The sequence below is a fragment of the Dromiciops gliroides genome, chromosome 1 (assembly GCF_019393635.1).
Source record: "Dromiciops gliroides isolate mDroGli1 chromosome 1, mDroGli1.pri, whole genome shotgun sequence".
Classification (NCBI taxonomy): domain Eukaryota; kingdom Metazoa; phylum Chordata; class Mammalia; order Microbiotheria; family Microbiotheriidae; genus Dromiciops; species Dromiciops gliroides.
In genome coordinates, this window is record NC_057861.1 from 252,557,712 (window position 1) to 252,580,312 (window position 22,601).

Consider the following 22,601-nt stretch of genomic DNA (forward strand, 5'->3'; position numbering starts at 1 on the left):
AATCCAATGACACTGGCCTAGTGGTTGTTTCAGGAACAAGGTATTTCAACTCTTGGTTCTGGACATTATCTCTGGCTGTACCCCATTTTTTGTAGGGCCTGAACTGAGTTAGACTGAGCAACTGACATTCTAGCAAAGGGTGCAACACAAAAAACAAAAACCACAACGCAAATTATCCTTCATGTCCCCTAATAATCCTACCCACCTATTTTATTTTTCGTAAATATTCAATTCATTGTTGTTCAGTCATTTCAGTCATGCTGGACTCTTTGTGATCCCATTGGGGGTTTTCATTTCCTTCTCCAAATATTCAATAGAACCTCAAAAAACGTAAATTGTAAGTACAAGAAAATAAGGAGCAGCTAGGTGATGCCATAGTGCACAGATGAGTTCAAATCTAGCCTCAGACTCTTACTGGCTGAGTGACCCTGGACATGCTCTTTAGCATCTGTCTTCCTCAGTTTCCTCATCTATAAAATGGGAATAATAATAGCACCTCTCTCCCACTGTTGTGGTGAGGGTCAAAAGAAATAAAATCATAAAGCACTTAGCACAGTGTCAGGCACATAATAAAAGCTATATAAATGTTAACTCTTATTATTAATTATTATTAGTGCTAGTAGGAAAGTGCTTTGAAATCCTCCAAGTGCTATATAAATACTAATTATTAGTATGATAAGAAGTCCTGAAGCACAACATGTCCTCCTGCTGGAAAGCTTTTAGGCTAGAGCCAAGGACAGTATCTGCTACATTTCCTAAGTCTTCCCCATGTATGGTGATTTTACAGTGAAGATATGTGCCCATCAGACTCATTCTCTGGAATGCAGACAGATGAAGAATAACAAAGCAGGGCATTTTTATTCACTCGCCCCCACAGACACAAAAGGAGGTTGTTCTTGTGCCTACATATCTGTCGTATTCAGAGCTATCTATCTGCTCCTGTTGGCAATGAAATCGAGTAGATTGGGAAATAAAAAGGCAATAACGAGGCCCTTCACTCCATTCTTTGATTTCAATTCGTCAGCTCCGGAGCAGTAAAGAGAGACAAGCAATCTTGGTCTCAGTCCCCTTATTTAAACATTGGTTTGGGGTTTGTTTGTTTGTTTGTTTGACTGTTTTGTTTTGTTTTGTTTTAAATAAAGATCTGATCATTAACATATTTGCCCCTTTCGAGCTCAAAAGAAGAGGCATAAAGAAAGAGGGGCTCTGGCCTGGTCAAGCATTCTGCAGGCTGGGCATGTCTTAGGTCAAGAACTGCATCTGAAACCTGCCCTGGCTTTGTTCTACTCTTTTGTAACTTGATTCCAGAGATCAGTGCAGAACCCACAAGGAATGAAATAGCTGACTATTACACCTAAAGGTTTGTGGAACAGGGTTCCTTTCTTTATACGTTCATTGACATGATTTTAAGGATTATGATTTAGCCTAAGAAAAGTAATTGGTTCCAGAGAGGAACTACCTAGGACCAAAATGGAGCACTGATTAGATGAAATCATCCCAAAAATTACATTGGAAGATTATTTTAGGATGGGCTCAATCCTAAACTACAGTTGAAGGATGAAGCTGGAGTTATGGGGTTAGATGTACCCCCAAGGGGGAAAAGCAGCTAATCAATCAATAAATGCTTTATTGACCATTAACTATATGCTAAATAGTGTGTTGGGGCCTCAGAAATCAGCTAATGTAACCTATTCCTGAGTAGGAATACCCTGTATAAGAAAGAAATGGTCCTCCTGAAAGATATTTCTGCCTTTAACTTTCATAAAGAGCAACTCATTACCTTTCAAGACCCATTCTGGTTTTGGATAATTCTAAATTTAGATTTTTTTAAACTGACATCAAACCTAAATCTGCCACTCTGAACCATCTACCTACATTATCCTTCCTTCTAAACCCACAACTAACTTCCTTATTTCTGTCAAGGTTATCACCATCATGATAGTCAACCCAGTTTGAATTCTAGGAGTCATCCATTAATTCTTCATGCCCATGTCAAATCAGTTGTTGAGTCTTTTCTATTTGGCCTCTGAAGCATATCTTGTATATCTTTGCCTTTCTCCATACTCACACCACAACCACCCTAATGCAGGCTCTCACCACCTCTCAATTAGAACATTAAATTAGCTTCCTAATTAATCACTCTATATTGAGTCTCTTTCCTCTCCAATCCATCTTCCATGCAGATGCTAAACTGACATTCCTAAAGTCCATATTTGACCATGTCAGCCTGTTGCTCAAAAAGCTTCCTCTCAAGATAAAACACAAACTCTCTTATTTGCATTGAAAATCATTAACAATCTGTCTCCAGAATAGCTTTCCAAGCTAATTACATATTACTCCCCCTCGTATACCTTATTGGTTGTTCAGTCATTTTTCAGTAGAGTCTGACTCTTTGTGATCCCATTTGGGGTTTTCTTGGCAGAGAAATTAAAGTAGCTTGGCGTTTCCTTCTCCAGTTCCTTTCACAGATGAGGAAACTGAGGCAAATGGGGTTAAGTGACTTGCCCAGGGTGACATAGATAGTAAGTGTCTGAGGTTGGATTTGAACTCAGGAAGAGGAGTCATCCTGACTCCAGGCCCAGCACTCTATCCACTGGGCCACTTAGCTGCCACTATATGTTCTATGCTCCAGTTAATAACTAGCCTACTTTCTGTACCCTGTACACAACATTCTGTCTCTTAACTCTGTGCTTTGCACAAACTGTCCCATCTTACTTCTTGGGACTCATATTTCCCTTCAAGATTCAGCTCCAGTGCCACGTCCTTCAAAAGGCCTTGAGCGATGGCCTCACTTGTTCGTGTCTACACACAGACCCATAATCACTATGTATTTGGGAGGAAGGGAAGGAGTAGCCTGTATTTATTATAAGTGAAAAGGTTGTATTCCCTCCCCTGCTACAGTAGCCCTGAGTCTCACTTTTGTATTTGGATTCCCCAAACCAAGTACAATGCCTGACAAAGGTTAGGAGCTTAATCAATACTTGTTGATTTATGGATCCCACATGATAGTCCTTCAAATATTTGAAGACAACTATCATGTACCCCACAAGTCCTCCTCTCTCCAAGATAAACATCCCCAATTCCTTCTAGCAATACCCCGTGCCCCACATTACCATTCATCATGCTCTCTCTGCACAGCTCCAAATTCTCACCATCCTCCTGAAAAGTTGATGTACAGAATGGAGCAAGAATACAGAAGTGCTCTAACCTTGGCAAACTATTATTTCCTTCTCTATGCAGTTGGTAAATTGATTCATAAGTAATTGCTTTAGGAGGTAGACAGCTTGTTTGTATATATTTGTTTGCCTATTGTCTTCCCCATTAGATCATGTACTCCTAGAGGGTCTTTTACTTCTTCTTGTAACCTTGACACAGCAAAATGCCTGACAGAGAGTAGATAATTAATGAGTGTTTGTTGGCTGGCTGACCAAGGAGGGAGAGATTACTATTGATTGGGGTGTAGAAAGAGGGGACCTAAATTTGAATAGGGACTTTGGTATTACTAGCTGGGTGACTTTGAGCCAAATTAATTAACCCTTCTAGTCTTGTAAAAATTCTAAGGCATATTGTTAATGGAATGGTTTTGATCATTTAGAAGGAGAAGCAGATCAATTACAGATCAATATGATTTCTAAAGTCAGAATCATAAAATATCCTTTATTAACGATGCTATAAATTTAACCACCAGGTGGCACGGGTAGCCACTATCCTGATCCCTTTCAGCTAGACAGTTATAGAGATGGGCATTCTCACACTCATCCTCACGGTCATGTGCATCTATCCCATTAGGTAGAACTACTGAGAAATGTCTAAACTCTCTCGTTTTTAAAGTACAGGTGAATGTCTATTCCTTATCTTTATTCCTTTCTGCAGATTGGTGCCAACTCATTATCAAGAGTCATGGTATTGGGGCAGCTAGGTGGCACAGTGAATAAAGCACCGGCCCTGGATTCAGGAAGACCTGAGTTCAAATCCAACCTCAGACACTTGACACTTACTAGGTGTGTGACAGTGGGCAAGTCACTTAACCCTCATTGCCCCGCAAAAAAAAAAAAAAAAAAGAGCCATGGTATCTATGGATTTAACCAATCAGATAAGCTCCTGAGCCCCTATTCTCATGACCAAGTACTGCCCTCTTCATGACCTAAGAGGCTTAGTCATCTAACCTTGATATAATGGATTCAATTTTGTACATAAGCAGACATATGCCTAGATACTTTTTTGAAGGTTTTTCTCAGACTCAGCAATAAAATCAATGAGCAATGTGTATTAAGTAAATATTTTTAGTTAAAAAAAGTCTACGGAGTAACTGTGAATCTGCTGTCCTCCTAGACTTTGGAAGTCCCAAACCAATTAATCCTTAGAGTTTATCCAGACCCAGGAGCTCTAGGGTAGGAATAATTTGGGTCTGTTTCCTAAGGTTTTCTTAGGGTTTCCTAGGGTATGAATAGTTTGAATTTGTTCACTCTGAACAGTAAAAGGCTGCCCCACTTTATGGTCAATTCCACTTCAAGAACAGATCGCTGTATCAAAACAATCTAGTACTGGCTAAGGAGTAGAGTGGTGGATCAGTGAAATAGAATAGCTATACAATACATGGTAGTAAATTAGCACAGTAATCTAGTGTTTGATAAATGCAAAGATTCAAGTTGTGGGGGCAAAAATTCACTATTTGACAAAAAACTTCTGGGAAAACTGGAAAACAGTATGCCAGAAACTAGATATAGACCAATAACTCACAGTATAGACCAAGAGAAGTTCAAAATGATTTAGACATAAAGGGTGACACTATAAGCAAATTAGGGGAGCATGGAATAATTTATCTGTTAGATTTATGGAGAAGGAAAGAATTTAGGAACAAATAAGAAAGAGAGAATATTACAAAATGCAAAATGGATTGTTTTGATTATGGTAAATTAAAAGGGATTTGCATAAGCAAAATCAATGCTGCCAAAATTAGAAGGAAAACAGAAAATGGGAGTGGAGGTAGGGGATTTATAGCATGTTTCTTATAAAGGCCTCATTTCTCAACTATATAGAGAACTGAGTCAAATTTATAGAAATATGTCATTTCCCACTTGAAAGAAGGTCAAAGGATATGAATAGGCAATTTTCAGACAAGGAAATCAAAGCTATTTATAGTCATATGAAAAAATACTCTAAATCACTATTGATTAGAGAAATACAAATTAAAATAATTCTGTGGTACCTCCTCATAATTACCAGATTGGCTAATGTGACACAAAAGAAAATGATAAATGTTGGAGGAAATGTGGGGAAAAAATGAGTCACTAATGCTTGGTGGTGGAGTTGTTAACTCAACCAAACATTCTGGAAAACAATTTGGAACTATGCTCAAAGGTCTATAAATTGTGTATACCCTTTAATTCAACAATATCACTACTAGGTGGAGATCCCAAAGAGATCTCGAAAAAGGGGGAAAGACCTATTTGTACAAAATTATTTATTGCATCTCTCTTTATGATGGTAAAGAACTGGAAATTGAGGGGATATCCATCAATTAGAGAATGGCTGAACAAGTTGTAGTATATAATTGTAATGGAATACTATTGTGCTATGAGAAATGATGAGTAGGATGATTTCAGAAAGAAAAACCAGAAAGACTGACATGTACTGATATAAAATGAAGTGAGCAAAACCAGGAAAACATGGTACATAGTAACATCAATATTGTATGATAAAGAACTGTGAATGACTTAGCTATTCTCAGCAATACAATGATCCAAGAAAATTCCAAAGACTCATGATGAAAAATGCTATCCAGCTCCAGAGAAAGAATTGATGGAGTTTGAATGCAAATTGAAGCATACTATTTTTCACTTTATTTATTATGGTTGTGAGGTGGGGTTTTTTTAATCTATGTTTTTATTTCACAACATGACTGATACTGAAATATATTTTGCTTGATTGCAAAGAAAGGCACAGGACAGTCCCTGCTCTGAAGGAGTTTGTGGTCTAAGAGGGAATCTATATAGAACATACATACATACATATATATATATATATATATATATATACACACACACACACACACACACACACATATATATATACAGGATAAATCATATATATATATATATATATATATATATATATATATATATATATATATATATATATATATATACAGGATAAATCTGAAATAACCAAAAGAAGGAAGGTACTAGAATTAAGGGATATTAAGAAAGCCTTCCTGGAGAAAGTGGGATTTTAATTAGGACTTGATGGAAGCTTTGAGGCTGAAAGATGGAAGGAGAGCATTATAGCCTTGTACATCCTTCTGATGTCATAGTATGTTCCAGAACAAAGGAATGTCCCACCAGGAACCCAACTGGCAAGCTCCAGTTGGGCAATGTGATTTCCTAGCTTCTTCCCCTGCCCCCGAGTTTTTCCGAGGACCATGCCTAAACCCCAAATCTCTTGGGTTAGCCCAAGCCTGATTGTCTATTGTTCCACCTTTTAATGGCTCAGAGTGAGTACAAATAGCAACTGTTTCTGTTTCAGCCAGATATCCTGAGGGCCTTCCCCATCCCAGAGTTCCTTCTTTCTTTCTTTCTCTTTTTCTTTCTTTCTTTTGCTTTCTTTCTCTCTTTCTTTCTTTCTCTCTTTCTTTCTCTCTCTCTTTCTTTCTTTCTTTCTTTCTTTCTTTCTTTCTTTCTTTCTTTCTTTCTTTTTCTTTCCTTCCTTCCTTCCTTCCTTTACTCACTTCCTTTTTCTTCTCAATTCATTCATGTATTTATTTATTACTGAGAAGAGGGAAAGACCTTAGCTTAAAAAGCCAAGGTTTGGGGCAGCTAAGTGGCACAATGGGTAAAGCACTGGCCCTGGATTCAGTAGGACCTGAGTTCAAGTGACACTTACTAGCTTTGTGACCCTGGGCAAGTCACTTAACCCTCACTGCCCCTCAAAAAAAAAAAAAGAAAAAGGCCAAGTTTTCCTACTGCATCCAGGGCTATCTTCAGTTGTCCAGGTGAATATTTTACCACTGGACCCAGATGGTTCTGGAGAGAGAGTGAGGCTTATAAGTTTGCATGGCTCTCCCTCACTTAAATCCAATTTACTGTGCAAGTCATGACATCACCAGGTACTCAGAGAGAAGAGCCTGCCCCCATTGTGGGCTCACTCTGTCTTAAGAGACAGATGAAAAAATGCCATGGTCATTATAAGCAAAACTGGCATTGCCTGGAACAATATCCATGGAGCTATTTGCATTGAAGGAATGAAAAGGTGTTTATTAAACACTTAAACACTTATTGTGTACCCAGCATTGTGCTAAGCCATGAGAAGATGGATCTGTGTACGTGTATGTGTACATGTACATTTACATGTACGTGTATGTGTATGTGTATGCACATGGAAGAGAGTAAGGTTGGTGATCTGTGAATGGAGGCCAGAGTGAGGGGGGGAGATGCTAACATTTCACAAGCTTTGACCTCTAGATGGAACTCAGGAGTTTCTAAACCGATTGAGATGTGGAGAGCCGAGGAAGTGAGGCTACTGACGGTACCAGGGTTCCAGGGTGATGGACCAGCTTCACCAGTCATAGTAGAGCAGAAGGCAAAGGAAGCTAGAAATGAGAGCAGTGTTAGGGATATAGTAGTTGAGGATCAAATGTCCCACAACATGTATCTTAAGACAGGGGACTAAGCATATAAATTTGTCAGCTTCTGCCTTTGTAGGAAACACCATAGAAGCATGTAGACTGAGCCTGATGAGTTATTTCCTCGTCAAACCTGCTAAAAAACTGTTTGTAGGGCCTTATTTCCCCTCCATTTCCTCATTATCTCCACAAATCTTTATTGGACCCTGCTTAGCATACAAGTTGACAGACTTCTTGGTTTTGTTTTAATATTTATTCTTTTAATTTGATTTGATAACCTTTCCTCCCCATATGAAACAGCGTGTTCAAGCTTGAAATATTGTAGATTGTGAGGTTAGTGTAGAGGTGGGGTTGAGAAGACTGGATTCTTGCTAGCAAAAGTCTATCCAGCTTGTGTGATAGTTGGGCAACTAGTCTTTGATCAGTGGTTAGAGAAAAGAAAAAAAAATCTTCTCTTTAATCGGGAAGCTCCAACTTTGCCAACTTTAATAAATAGAAAACATTAATAGGTTCTCTGAAATGGCAGGAGAAAAGGTCAAATTGATTCCATGAGACTATCCCACCTGGACCTATTTTAAAGGGTGAGGTTTTAGTCTGCATTCAATCAATACCAGTTCTTTCTCTGGAGGTGGATAGTATGTGTCAGTATTAGTCCTTTAAAATTGTCTTGGATCATCGTATTGCTGAGAATACCTGGGTCAATCACAGTTCTTCATCAAACAATATTGCTATTACCGTGTACAAAGTTCTCCTGGTTCTGTTCATTTCACTATACATCAGTTCATGTTAGTTTTTCTGACATTATCCTGCTTGTCATATCTTATAGCACAATAATATTCCATTACAATCATATACCATGGCTTGTTTAGTCATTCCTTGACCGATGGGTATCCCTTTGATTTCTTAGCTGCCACAAAAAAGAGTTGCTATAAATATTTTTTGTACAAATAGGTCCTTTCCCCTCTTTTGGATGTCTTTGAGGTGCTATTTTTCTCTTTCATTTTTTCTTTTGAGTCTTCTTATATAAAATTACTAATATGGAAATGTTTTACATAATTGCACATGTATAACCTATATTTGATTGTTTACTGCTTCAGGGAGGAGGTAAGGGAGGGAGCTATAGAGAGACAGATAGAATTTGGAATTCAAAACTTTAAATAAAAATGTAAAAATTATTAAATTAAAAAGATGAGTTTTTTTGAGGTTCCAAGGTCTTCTGGGGGGCTTCACAAATATCAAAATGAGACATCCCCTACCCATAATTAATCCACAATCTAATAGGATGAGGCAATACCTGTTGAAGTGTGGAGGCTGGGGAAGGATATTTTAATTTGGAAAATTAAGGGGGTGGTGAGTGAAGTCATAATTGTGAATCTTAACACATACTTTCACTCTTTCCAGTGTGGATGGATTTAATTGTGTTTTCAAAACTAGAAAGGCACTGAGGATATATGAACTGACAAATTAGCTGTGAAGAAAATGGTCGAGCAGTAAAGTGAATTTTGCCTGTGGCCTATGTGAAATAGTGGGCTGGGTGAGGCACTTACTTACCAATCATACCAGCAGGGTCCACAGAGGTGTTCAGGAGGAGAAAGGATTAAGTCCTTGAGATGAATGCATCTGTAGTGTAATCTAAGGGCCCCAGAAATTCTCTACTACAGTTTGCTTCTCCCCAGATCATAACTGCTTAGAGCAATGGAGCCCAACCAAAACACGGCCATGACAGTACCATATGAGTACTGAGAATGGCTGAGCAAGTTATTGTGTGTGGTTGTGATGGAATACGGCTATAAGAAATGATGAGCCAAGTGATCTTTTTTTTTTTTTTTTTTGTGAGGCAATTGGGGTCAAGTGACTTGCCCAGGGTCACACAGCTAGTAAGTGTCATGGGTCTGAGGACGGATTTGAACTCAGGTCCTCCTGAATCCAGGGCCGGTGCTCTATCCAAGAGCTAAGTGATCTTAAAAGAGCATAGAAGGACTTGCACAAAATGGTGAACTGAAATGAGCAGGACCAAAAGACCATTGTATAGAGTGCAGAAATACTGTTTTAAGAATGACTGAGCAAGTAAGACATTTTGAGTATATGAATGCACAAATCAAAAATAAAGGACATATGAAGAAAAATGCTATCTGCATCCAGAGAAAGAACTGATAGATAGAAGTATGTACAGAATAGTTTTACACATATATGTGCCTTTCTATTTGTCTCTCTATATACATACACACACATATATGCATATATGTAATTTGTGTATAATGGTATACTTCCCATCTGGGGACAGGGAGGGAAGAAAAAAAGACATTTACATGATAACCCTGTTGTATATTTAGGGGGAATAGTTAGTTGTACATGGTAGATTTGCAGTTTCATATGTAATCATCTTTTTTATTATACTGTTACGGAAATGCTTGTTTTGTTCCGTGAATTGAAAATAAATTTGTAATACAGAAAAGTATTTGGGGGGAGTGATTTTCTCTTGTGTTAAAGGGTAAAATTGCTCCTCTTATCCTCCATCACCTATTTCTATAGGCCTTTCACAATTACCTCTTCAGGAAATAGGGTTCAACAGAGATCAAGAGCTCATAAAATTGAAAAGAGAAATCTAAACATCAATTAAACTAGTACTAGGGTGGTTGGTGTTGGGATTTTTTTCAATGAAAGTACATGAAAAGAGTTGGGCATAATATTCCTATTTATTCTAAGAGCATCCATAGAAAAATCATCCTAGCAGCATTAAGCAGGTTTGTTTTAAAAGGCCCAATTATCTCCTAAGAAATTGAGCCTATGGTTAATCTTTCATCTCATTTTTCATCACCAAAAACAATGTTGAGAATAGTGGGATCAAGAGAAGAGACCCATCAGTGACCTCAGAGGCCATGTAGTACAACCCCTTCATTTTACAAATGAGGAAACTGAGGCCTAAGGAGGTTAAATGATTTGTCCAAGGTCACACAGGAAGCACTTACAAAACACTCATTGAATTTTTACTTTCCAAAAAGATTTTTAGGTGTCTCTTAAACAGGTATATGAGAAATTTTCATACCTACAGATATGATTTTGTGATTTATACTACATTTTAATACATTTTACCTAGTCTGTATTTCTCATTACATGATAATGTTAAAAATGAAAGGAATGGATTTATTGTAGGTGCACCTTCATTTCTTTAGTCTTGTGAGTGAAATTTTTATTCTTGGGGAAATTATTTGCTTGAGAACTCAGCAAGAATTTCTAAAATATGGCAGATTCATTTCTTTTCTTAACCATAAATTAACCTGTCCAAAAGGGAAAAAAATACTTAACCAAAATTCACCTTCTCTTGTCCTTTTTTTTTTTTTTTTACGCTTTTCCGTTTTGCTACTTATTCACAGTTTTTACTCTGCTGTGAAACATTTTCCCCTAGGTTTTGCTGGAATGCTCCTTCTTCCACCTTTGTAGTGTTAATCCCTTTGAAGGCAGCCTGGACTTGTGTCATTGCCTCTTGTTTCAAAGTTGACCCTTGTTCCAAAAATTAGATCCTCCATAAAGAACTATGAGTTTGCCTGGAGGTGTTCATAAGGGAAGACTCAATCTTAGGAAATAAGAATTTGATTAATGGCAACATTTTTCAAGTCCCAAGGTAGGGTATGGTTGGGAAACCACTTTCCTTCTGACTATGATAAAATTAACTCCTCTCAGACAAGGCATGCTCTTTCTTTTGTAAGCTGAGGGTATGAAAATTCATCATTGTAACTGAGAAAGTTGTCCTTTGTGGCAAAAATCTCCTTTTTTAACACCATCATCTACCCCATTATTTTTTTCTTAAAGAAGAGAGAAAAAAATAAATTCTGTTGGTTTCACCAATGGTGAGATGTTTTTCTTTCTAGCAATATCTGGCATCAGCAGGAGATCTTAAATTTTCTTTTTTTTTGGGGGGGGAGGTGTATTCTGATAAACTAAATCCAATTTCAAAATAAGAAGAGAAAAAGATTATCAGCATTGGTGGTAATTAATATTTAATCTTATGTCTATGAATTCTTGCACCAAATGCAGTACCATACAAAGTAAATTTCATGCACTAACAAAAGTAGCTTTTCCAATTTTCGAAATAGTTTAACCAAGCAATGCCGGGAAATTCTTCTAAGGGCAGGAAATTTCACCCATTTTGGCCTTTCCTTTACTAAAGTTGACATAGCTATATTGTGTGGATGTAGTTTTGTTATTTATTGTTGTTGAGCTATGTCTGACTCATTGTGACCCCTTTTGGAGTTTTCTTGGCAAAGATACTGAAGCGGTTCCCCATGTCCTTTTCCAGGTCATTTTACAGATGGGAAAACTAAGACAAACAGAGTTAAGTACCAGTGTCTAGGTCAGATGTGAACTCAGGAAAATGAATCTTTGTAACTCCAGGCCCAGTACTCTATCAACTGTGTTACCAAGCTGTGTTCACAATGTGCCAAACACTTTAAGGCTTGGCATAATTTAGGCAACATGTCCAAACGAGTCACCAAATAGCATACCATTCATCTGGATATTTAGACTGTCGGACATCTTCAGCAAGGATCTTAAGCATGGAAGACGGATGTGACCCACCACTTTTCTCTACCCCTGTAAGCTAGCATTCTGTGTGACTACATCTCCCCATCAGCCCCATTTCAGCAGTGGTTTCCAATTTAATTACTAGTCCCCTTGATTTAAATAAGGAGGGTCATTATAGTAATGTGTTCAATGCAGTGTGTGAGGCCTAAGGGGTGATACTGGAGAAAGCTGCAATCAATATGTCAGCCTGGTATAATTCCAAGCACCAAATATTTCGACAACATTTGTCTACTTGAAGATCACAGCTTACAAAGACTGTGATTCCTCAACATTTTGGGTAGTATGGATGGTAAACTGATAGGAGCTTAAAAGCTATATATGCCAGTTTCTACTCTGAAGTTTACAAGATGACTAACCTTGTAGGGCAAGTACAGAGCAATCAATAAACATTTATTAATTGGTTTTCCATGTGACAGAGACTGAACTAAGTTCTGGTGATACAGAGACAAAAGTGAAATAGTTCCGGCCCTCAGGGAGATTATATTCTAATGGGTAAGATGTGCATATAGATTATATACAAAATTAACTTTAGCTAACCAGTTGAGAGTGCCTTGGTCCCTAGGAGAAGGGTGGAGGTGGGGCAGTATTCAGAAGAGGCTTCATGTACAAGGAGGCATTTAGCTGAGTCTTAAAGGAAATTAGGGAGTCCAAGAGGCAGGCAAAGGTAAGGAGGGAAAGCATTATAGACATAACAGAGAGTCTGTGCAAAGTCAAGGAGATGAATTATCAAGTGAGATTTTAGTACTATCAATTATAGGAATGCATGTGGGTTGTTCTCAGAAACACCCTAACATTCAGATCCACCCTCAACCTCCTATGACTCTGGGGTGGTCCAGGGACTAGAGCTGTTGTTGTTGGGGAATACTTTTCATCTCTCTAGAGACTCCTCATTACTGTAGCCACAGTGTCCCACCACCACTGTCGCTGTTACTCCTTATGCTTCCATTCTCCACTTCCCACTCTCTCCGTTTCCTTGAGACTATGGTTCAGATGGAAGAAGGAAATGTGTCTGATAAATTATTTTCCCTGCAGTACTGCTCCTTTGTATCCCCTTTCGAGCCTCTCTAAGCAGTGTTATTCACCTGTTCGTGTAGTGTCTCTACTTAGTCCATCCCAGTTTCTGGCATGGTCAGTTGGACTATTGCCCCCAAGATTCCTCCTGTTCTTTCCTTTGTGGAGATTCTATCCAGCTGTAGCTGGGTCAGGGAAAAATTAAATAGAAATTATTTATCCCAATTTGAATCCTCTCTGGTGACTGATCCTTGAACTTCATGGCAGAATGTGAGGCCAGAGGAGCAAGGTCAATTTAGAAAAAATGGGGTTTTGAGCAGAGAAGATAAGGTTTTAAAAAGTTATTCCATGCTTTAGGGAAAGAGGAAGGGTTTAATTAAAAAGATCCCTTTGCAAAGTTTATATTTGCAGAGTGGGTAATTGCCAAACCTCCCATCTGCTCTGGCTAGAGCTGAGCTTCCATGACGACTCCTGGTGACCCAGGACAATCAGTCAACAAGAATTTATTAAGTGCTTACTATGTGCCAAACTTCCCTATTACTGTAAAGGGCATCACCAGCCTAGGTATCATCTTCCAACTCCTCACTCTCTCTCACCACTCCCATATCCAATCCATTGCCAAGGACTGTTGATTTCACCTTTGTAAGATCTTCCCTACACTTCTCTCCTCTGACACTGCCACCACTCTGGTGCAGGACCCCATCTCCTTACTCCTAGACTATTGCAGTAGCCTGCTGGTGGAGCTGCCTCCCACATGACACTCCCCACTCCATCCCATTCTCCATTCAGCAACCAAAGTGATTTTCCTAAAGTCTGACCAAGTCATGACCTGTCCTTGTTCAATAAACTCCAGTATCTTCCTGTCACCTCAAGGATTAAATATACACCTGTGTTTGGTGTTCAAAGACCTTTATAACATTCCCCACTACCACCTTTTTGGTTTTCTTAGATCTCTTCCCCCACCACATACTCTTTGATCCTGTCACATTGGCTTCCTTGCAGTTCCTTGAACAAGACATTAATCTCCCTACTCCCGACATTTTCACAGACTGTCTCCAAAGCCTTTCCCTCTTCATCTCCACTTTGTGTCTTCCCTCACTTCCTTCATGTCCCAGCTAAGACCTCACCTTCTACAGGAGGCCTTTCCCAATGTCTCTTAATTCTAGTGCCTTTCTTCTGTTGATTATTTCCTAATTCTTTGCGTTCCCAGCACTTAGCACAATGCCTGACACATAGTAGATGTTTAAAAATACTTTTTAACTTCCTGACATCTAAGGACTGGTATACAAAGAAAGGCAAACAGCTATACTTTTGGATACCAGGTAGCACCATATAACACGGTTGTGGTTCAGCTAACTTCTGGGTCTTAATCTATGATTCAACAGAGATAGAAAAGTATATAACCTTTAACCACAAGGAGCTTACATTTTACTGAGTGCTTATGATTGATATATGTATGATACAAGCAGTGGGATGGCAATAATGGGGGCAAAGGACGATACAAATTGTTCTAGGAATTAAGGGAAAGAAATTATACTTTCAGCTAGGGGAATCTGAGAAAGCATTATGAAGGAAGTGGTACCTAGTTTGAATCTTAAAGGAAGAGAAAGATTCTGAAAGGCAAAGATGAGGGAATGCATTCCATGCCTGAGAAACGTCTTGTAAAAATACATGGAGGAAGGAGAAGGATGTTGAATTCAGGAAACAGCTATTGGTTCAGTTTTCCTGGAATGTACAGCACATGAAAAGAAATAATGCAAAAGACTGGAAAAGTAAATTGCAACCAGATTCAGACTAACCTCAGGCAAAGGTCTAATGCTCCTCAAGCGACCTCAGATACTCCACATGGAGCAAGAATGACTTGGTTTACAAAGGCCTACTGCTGTTCTCCTGCTACTCTAACTCAGTATACTGACATAATGAGGAATAGATTTCCAGACACCAGGGCTGATACACAGTTCAGTGTTTATTCCTCTTTGTGTAATATTTTGTGAGTTTATATCATCCCTTAATATTCTAGGATGTAATTACTAGATTGGTGCTATCAGTCGAGTTTTTGAGGACCCAGGTCTCCATCTTGTCCTTAGCTCCCTGGATGTTTGAAGAGGGAACACTTTACCAATACCTTTCATCACCCCAGGACCTCGGGAAGGTCAAATATGATCCTCTTCAAAACAGGGATGTCTTACATGCCAAGAGTCCTTGGTAGGAAGTATTTTTGTTTCCAGGACCTTCCCCAAGAAAATCAAAGCATGGGGTCCTGGGCATGGTGGTAAAATTCAGGTTCTGCAAAAATTTTCTCAGAGTATGTTATAGTAGTTTTTATAAAATTATCCAGGAATCAACTGATAAACCCTCCAGAATGAGCCCAAACCCAAAGTGGACAGCTGGATCTCCTTAGATCCACTTTAACTTGACTCTAGAATTTAGAATCACAGAATAAGACATGATATAACCTGAAAAATAGGTGCCTGAGGTGGCGCAGTGGATAGAGCACCAGCCCTGGATTCAGGAGGACCTGAGTTCAAATCCAGCCTCAGAAACTTGACACTTACTAGCTGTGTGACCCTTGGCAAGTTACTTAACCCTAATTGCCTCACCAAAAAAAAAAAGTGCCTGGAGTATTAGTATTCATAACACACTCAGAAGAACTTAAAAGTCCCACAAAATCATATGCTGTAGAGACAGAGAAATCTAATTTATTTCATTTTGCAGCATGATTTTGGGTACTTCATATTTCAAATTTTATGTTTTGGGCCATCTAGGTGGTACAATGGATAAAGCACTGGCCCTGGATTCAGGAGTACCTGAATTCAAATCCGGCCTCAGACACTTGACAATTACTAGCTGTGTGACCCTGAGCAAGTCACTTAACCCCCATTGCCCCTCAAAAAAAAAAAAGGACCATAAGAGTGGATGGAAGAAAAGAAACAAAATATTTAATGCAAAACAAAACAAATTCTATGTTTCTCCATATAGGCAGTGTGGTGTAATGAGCAGAGCTAACTTTGGAGACAAGAAAACTTGGGTTTATTTCCTGCTTTTGACACACTGTAGCTTTGTGACTTTGAGCAAGTCAGTTCCTCTTTAAGAGCCCTACTTAAGGGGCAGAATGTTTGCCCATCTGCATTCATGGAAGGGGTTTTCTCATAGCATCATAACCTCCTTTACTCCAAAAAACATGATTTCCTATATATGACATGTTAAAACTTGGAGGGGAAAAAGTGGAATCTATTTTTCATTTTTAGATAAACCAAGGCAAAAGAAATTCAATAACTTACAAAGCAAATCAGTAAAACAGAGAAAATGAATTATTATAGGTAACTTATTATAATTGAAAACATTTATAGCAATACTCAGAAGCAAAATTTCTGCTTTCTTTTCCTTAAAATTTCCTGATATAGATAACTGGTTTCATTTAAAAGCAGAAGCTAATTTACTGATTTCAATTTGAAATTGCAGAAAGAAGTCAGGACCCATGTCTAATTTATACAAATTAATTGGTGTCACCCATAAAAGGTGAAATCTTTAAAGACTATGGTGTCTTCCCCTTCTGATCTCTGGGAATGGGCTATGCAGTATTCTGCATATATAATGTTTTAAATGGGATACTGGCTAGGGAACATTTGAGGTAGAATCTCTGTAAATACCTAGTGTTGACATTTTCCTTGCTAAATAGCTGTTGCAGCTGTGAATGAACTAGTTAATTTATAGTTCTCTTCCAGTTGCTTAGTTGGATGCCCATGGGGACAGACTTAGTAAGATTTAAGGTCTCAGAAGGTTATGTGTTTGGACTGAAGAAACAGCTTTTTGTGAACATTAGCACAGGATTGTTTTTTTCTCAGCTAGATTTGTTTCTAAGAGAGGTAGCATATCCCCAAATCATGATGGAGCAGATATGTGAGAGGTAAAGCGATGCTGGGTTTGGAGCCAGAGCATTTGGGATAAATCTTATCTCCACAACTTGCTACCTATGAAACTTGGACATGCCCCTTCGACTCTCTTAGCATCAGTTTCTCCCTCCATGCCTTGCAAAATGAGATGGATGGAAAGGAGCAGCTAGGTGGTGCAGTGGATAAAGCACCGGCCCTGGATTTAGGAAGACCTGAGTTCAAATCCAGCCTCAGACGCTTGACACTTACTAGCTGTGTGACCCTGGGCAAGTCACTTAACTATCATTGACACACACACAAAAATGGGATGGATGGAGTACCCAGCCTCGAAGGTCCCTACCAGCTCTAAATCAGTTATCCTATAAGCCTAATCATATAAGGAGAAGAGAAGCAAACATTCATTCTTACCCCACCATCTCAAAGAGAATGTCGGGGTATGGGAAACCAGCATGTGTTAAAGGAGGTTAAAGAGAGGAAAACTTTCACACTGCCTTTCTTTCTGTTCCCTTCCTCTCAACTGTGGTGACCATTGGATAGAATGAGTTGAAGATGTTATGACCTTTGGTGAGTCAAAGGTAGGCAGGAATAAAGTAATCTTTCATTAATAAGTCAGAGGTAAATGGCAGGAATGATGGGGGTATAAAGCTAGAGGACACAGGAGAGCGTCTCCTTCACTTTCCAATCTATAACCAATTTTGGTTGAAAATTTTGTTTTAAAGTTGGTTAAAATATCTCTAGCATCTGTTCACATCTCTGTACTCACACTGCTAATCATCCTGGCTCAGGCTCTCATCTCTTGCCTAAATTTTTGTAGTAACTTTCAGTCTTCTTAGCTCCATTCTGTTCTTTCTTCAAACCATCCTTCACATAGTTTTTTTTTTTCCCATGTCATTCTCTTCTCAAAAATTTTCAGGGGATCCCTATTCCCTATAGGATATTTATTCTTTATCCTTACATGTATTTCTCTCTGGAAATAATTCAAACATATTTTTAAATACCTATTACATGCATGACACTGTGTTAGACAATGTGGGAATACAAAGATAAAATTACAACAGTTCCTACCTTCAAAGAGCTTACATTCTACATGTGTATACACACACAAATCTACAGTTCAATAAATTGAGGCAAGATCTTGGCACAAGTGGGGGGGGCTATCAGTGTGGAATGTTGCATTTACTATCAAACATGATCAACATGTTGATGGATTTTGCCGAATTGTCTTTTTTTCCCTGTTGTTTCTTTTTTTAATATTCAGAAGGGATGACTCACTGCGTAGGGGATGGGAAGGCTAAATATACTTGGAAATGAAGGTGATATAAAAACAAAAGCTATTGCCATGAGTTTAAAAGTAGGAAAAATTAAGCTGGGGAGCAGTGACACCTGAGGCTTTAAGGAAGAGTTCATGGATAAAGCAGTACCTGATTTGAGTCTTGAAGGAAGACAAGAATTCTAAGGATGTTTAGATAAGGGGCAACTACGTGGCACAGTGGCTAGAGTGCCAGACCTGGAGTTAGAAAAGCTCATCTTTATGACTTCAAATCCAGCCTCAGACACTTACTGCTTGTGTGACCCCGGGCAAAACACTTAACCCCGTTTGCCTCAGTTTTCTCACTTGTAAACTGATCCAGGGAAGGAAACAGCAAACATTTCCAGTATTTTGTTAAGAAAACCTCTAAAAATGGGGTCATGAAGAGTTAAAATATGACAGAAACAGCTCAACAACAAAGATATAAGGAGGAAGTCGTTTCTGGGGTATAAGGAATGGCTTACACCAATGTCTAAAAGTGGTAGAGTCAGTATGCGCCAGGCATTGGTTAGTTGTCCAATTTGCTGGAATTTAGAATTTATGAAGGACATTGTGAAATAAGACAGAAAAAAATAAATGAGAACAGACTTTGGAGGGTCTTAAGTACTAGGCTGAGAAGTTTATATTTTGTCCCATAAACAATTGGGAATCACTGCAAATTTTTGAGCTGGGAAGTGACCTATACTTTAGGAAAATTATTTTGATGTAATGGGACCAGAGATGTAACTTGGAGGATTTTTCAATTCTTGGCATCATATCTGTCACACATAAATCTGAGGAATTCAGTGTCTGACACTTCCACATACACTGACACCAATTCCCCTTGTAAGTACACCATTTGGAATATTTGATTTTTTCACTTAAATTGTATTAACATTTTGTAACACTTTATATTGTCTCCTTGTTTCCTCTCCCAGAAAGATTTCATAACAATGACCAAAAGTTTAAAACAGTCAGCAAAACAATATACTAATGAGAGAAATGATTATTTTTCTATTATATTAATGACCAATTATTAAATTAGGATTGTGGTTTTCCCTTTCTATTTCCTCATTCAGGGACCAGCCCTTGCAGTTCATTCTGTCAGGCTTTGAGGAACATTACTGATAGACGAGATTGTTTAGATCGTTTTGTTGTTCTTTCTATTTCCATGGTGGTGGTCCTTGTACATATTGTCTTACTGGTCTTCATTTCAATTTGTATCAGTTTGCATGTCTTCTCACATTTCGCTGTGTTCACGACATTCATCATTTCTTATAGTACAGTAACATTACACATCATTCATATGCCAAATCTGTTTAGTCATTCCCCAATCCAAGGACATTTATTTTATTTGCAGTTCTTATCTACTACAAAAAAAGTGTTGCTATAAATAAACTAAGCATTTTTAGTTTACATAGAGCTTTTCTTTTAGTCATTGATCTCCTTTGGGTAAATGCCTACCAGGGGGATCTCATGATCACAGTATAGACATTTTCATCCCATTCCTCTATAGCCCACTCAGATACTTAGCTACCATAGTTCCAAATGACTTTCCAGAGTGGATAAACATCCCTAATAATAGAACTTTAGTATGCCTATCTTTCTGCAGTGCCTTCAACATTGATTATTGCCATCTTTGCCAATTTGCTTACTGTTGGCACTAAACTCAAGAGTTGTTCTGGTTCATATTTATTTTGTATTATTATGATATAGCACTATCTTTCATATGCTTTAGTAGTTTAAAAGGCTTACCTTGAAAAATGATCTTTTATATTCTTTTACCCCTATCCTTTGGGGAATTTTTAGATGTTTGACATTTATGTTAGTTCCTGATATATTATTGAGCATAAGACTGTTATCAGAGATATTTGGTGCCAATATTTTCCCCTATATTGAGGATTTCTATTCTTATATTAGTTCATAAGTATCATAATAAAAAACAATTATTTTATATTTTGTGATTACCTTCATTTTGTTTGATTAGGAATTGTCCTTCAGACATGGCTGTGATAAGTTATCTATTATTTGTTTATTGTGTGACTTAATATTCAGGTCACATATCTATTTTGTTTATTGTGAAATACAGTATAGCTGTTGGTCTGAAGTTCATTTTTGACAAACATCTCGATTGTCTTATCAAATTGAGAGTTCTTGATTAAGAAGGTTTTAAAAGAAGAGTTTTAAAAGAATAGTAATAGAAGGATGGGCTCACAGTCAGAAAGATCTTAGTTCAAGTCCCATCTCTGGTGTGACTAGGAAAATCATTTAACATTTCAGCATCCCAGATAATTTTCTAAAACCCCAGGTTGAAGGTTTGAATTAGTAGAGGGAGTTCCCTCATCATCCATTATCCACATCTAAAGAATCATAGCCCAGAGCAACTCCCCCAACTTCACAAAAGGAAAATAAAACAGACACCTGAGCAAATAGACAAATCCTCCAATAAACTATCATCTCCCAAAGATCTGGGTCAATTCTCAGTCACTTACAGTCCTGAATAGTAAAGTCCCTCAATTTGGAGCTATGCCTAAAGGGCAATCAAACCGTGCATAACCTTTGATCAAACAATACCACTACTAAGTCTGTATCCCAAAGATACATTTTTTAAAGGGAGAAGAGGGTAGAAGGACCTGTTTGTACAAAAAATATATAGCAGCTCTTTTCTGGTGGCAAAGAATTAGAAATTAGGGCTGAAAAAGTTGTGGTATGTGGTTTTAATGGAATTTTATTGTGCTATACGAAGTGATAAGCAGGCTGATTTCAGAAATACCTGGAAAGACTTACATGAACAGATGCAAAGTGAAGTGAGCAGAACCAGGAGAACATGGTACACAGTAACAGCAATATTGTACAATTAACAACTGTGAATGACTTAGCTATTATTAGCAATACAGTGATCCAAGACAATCCCAAAGGACTAGTGATGAAAAAATGCTATCTACCTACAAAAGAACCAAAAGAGTATGAATGCAAAAGCAGGCAATTTTTTGCTTTGTTTTTTGGTGTTTTTTTCTTTTATTCTGTTTCTTCTTTCACATGACTAATACCAAAATAGAATATATATGTATATACACATAAATACACATGCATACATGTGTATATACACACATACATATATCTGTATATATTACATCATAACATATGCATGCACGCACATGTGTACATACATGCATACACACATAATATAATATAGGTCCCTGCAAATGGTAATGAGTAGGGCTTTCAACTCATTTTTGCTGCGTACCTATTTGTATAAATAGGTCCTATAGAGTAGTTACCTCTGCAATTTCCTAAGGCACCCAACAGATGTTGGCATTGCTGTATGACATGGCGCCTTCTGCAGTTCATAATAGGGGGACTAAGGTGTGGTTTTCTGAACATATTCATCCCATTTTTTTCTCTGTCAAATCAAAACTTTCTCTGTCATTAGGTGCAGTTTTTGTCAACAAATGGAAAAATCCTATTCTCTACAGATTCATCACAACTATATAATAAGGACTTACTTCCACTATGGAGTTTCCTTTAACCAAAGGTCACCACTGCATTTCCCATTTCCCAAGACCTCCTTGTCTTCTCCATCTTTAACAATTTCTGTTGCAAGTTTCCAGATCACCCATGATTACAACAAATGTCAATAACTTCCTCCATATAGACATATGGGGATGGAGTATAGGTGTCTCCCACCTACTAGGACACTTTTCATTTATTCAAAACTTCCACAAAATGCTCTCTGAAGTACCTGATTTCCTCATACCCAAAGTCCACTTGATCTGGTCACATGTCAAGTTCTCAATGCTTAGTAGTGACACCACGCCTCCATACTCATACTCAAAATTCACCCTCACTAACTTTGTCACCAAAACCATCCTCCCAGACAAATTCTTCCCATAATTCTCTGTCCATACCACAGCTCTCAAAACAGACCAATCACATACCTACAAAACCCTGAGACTGCTTTTCTGAATAACAGGCAAAATTACTGCATCTTATTTTCCAGACAACTGTCTCAATGGCAGGAGAAAGGAAATCTTATACAATGGCCACCTCTGTCTCCTTCACCACCTCTATCCCTGAATGCCATATCATTCCAAGTTCCTAATAGTATCTCTTTTCCAAATCAATCATGTCCCCTCTTCTTTGGGCTGACTGTGCTTTAAATGTCCCAGGAAAACAACAACATAACTCAATGTATTGATAGATCTAC

General features: G+C 38.1%; 1 pseudogene; it reads right to left on the reverse strand.

Moving 5' to 3' along the window:
* The window catches only part of LOC122748037, a 47,909-nt pseudogene extending 25,646 nt beyond the window's left edge, over positions 1 to 22,263 (reverse strand).
* Positions 22,264 to 22,601: the final 338 nt, after the last annotated feature.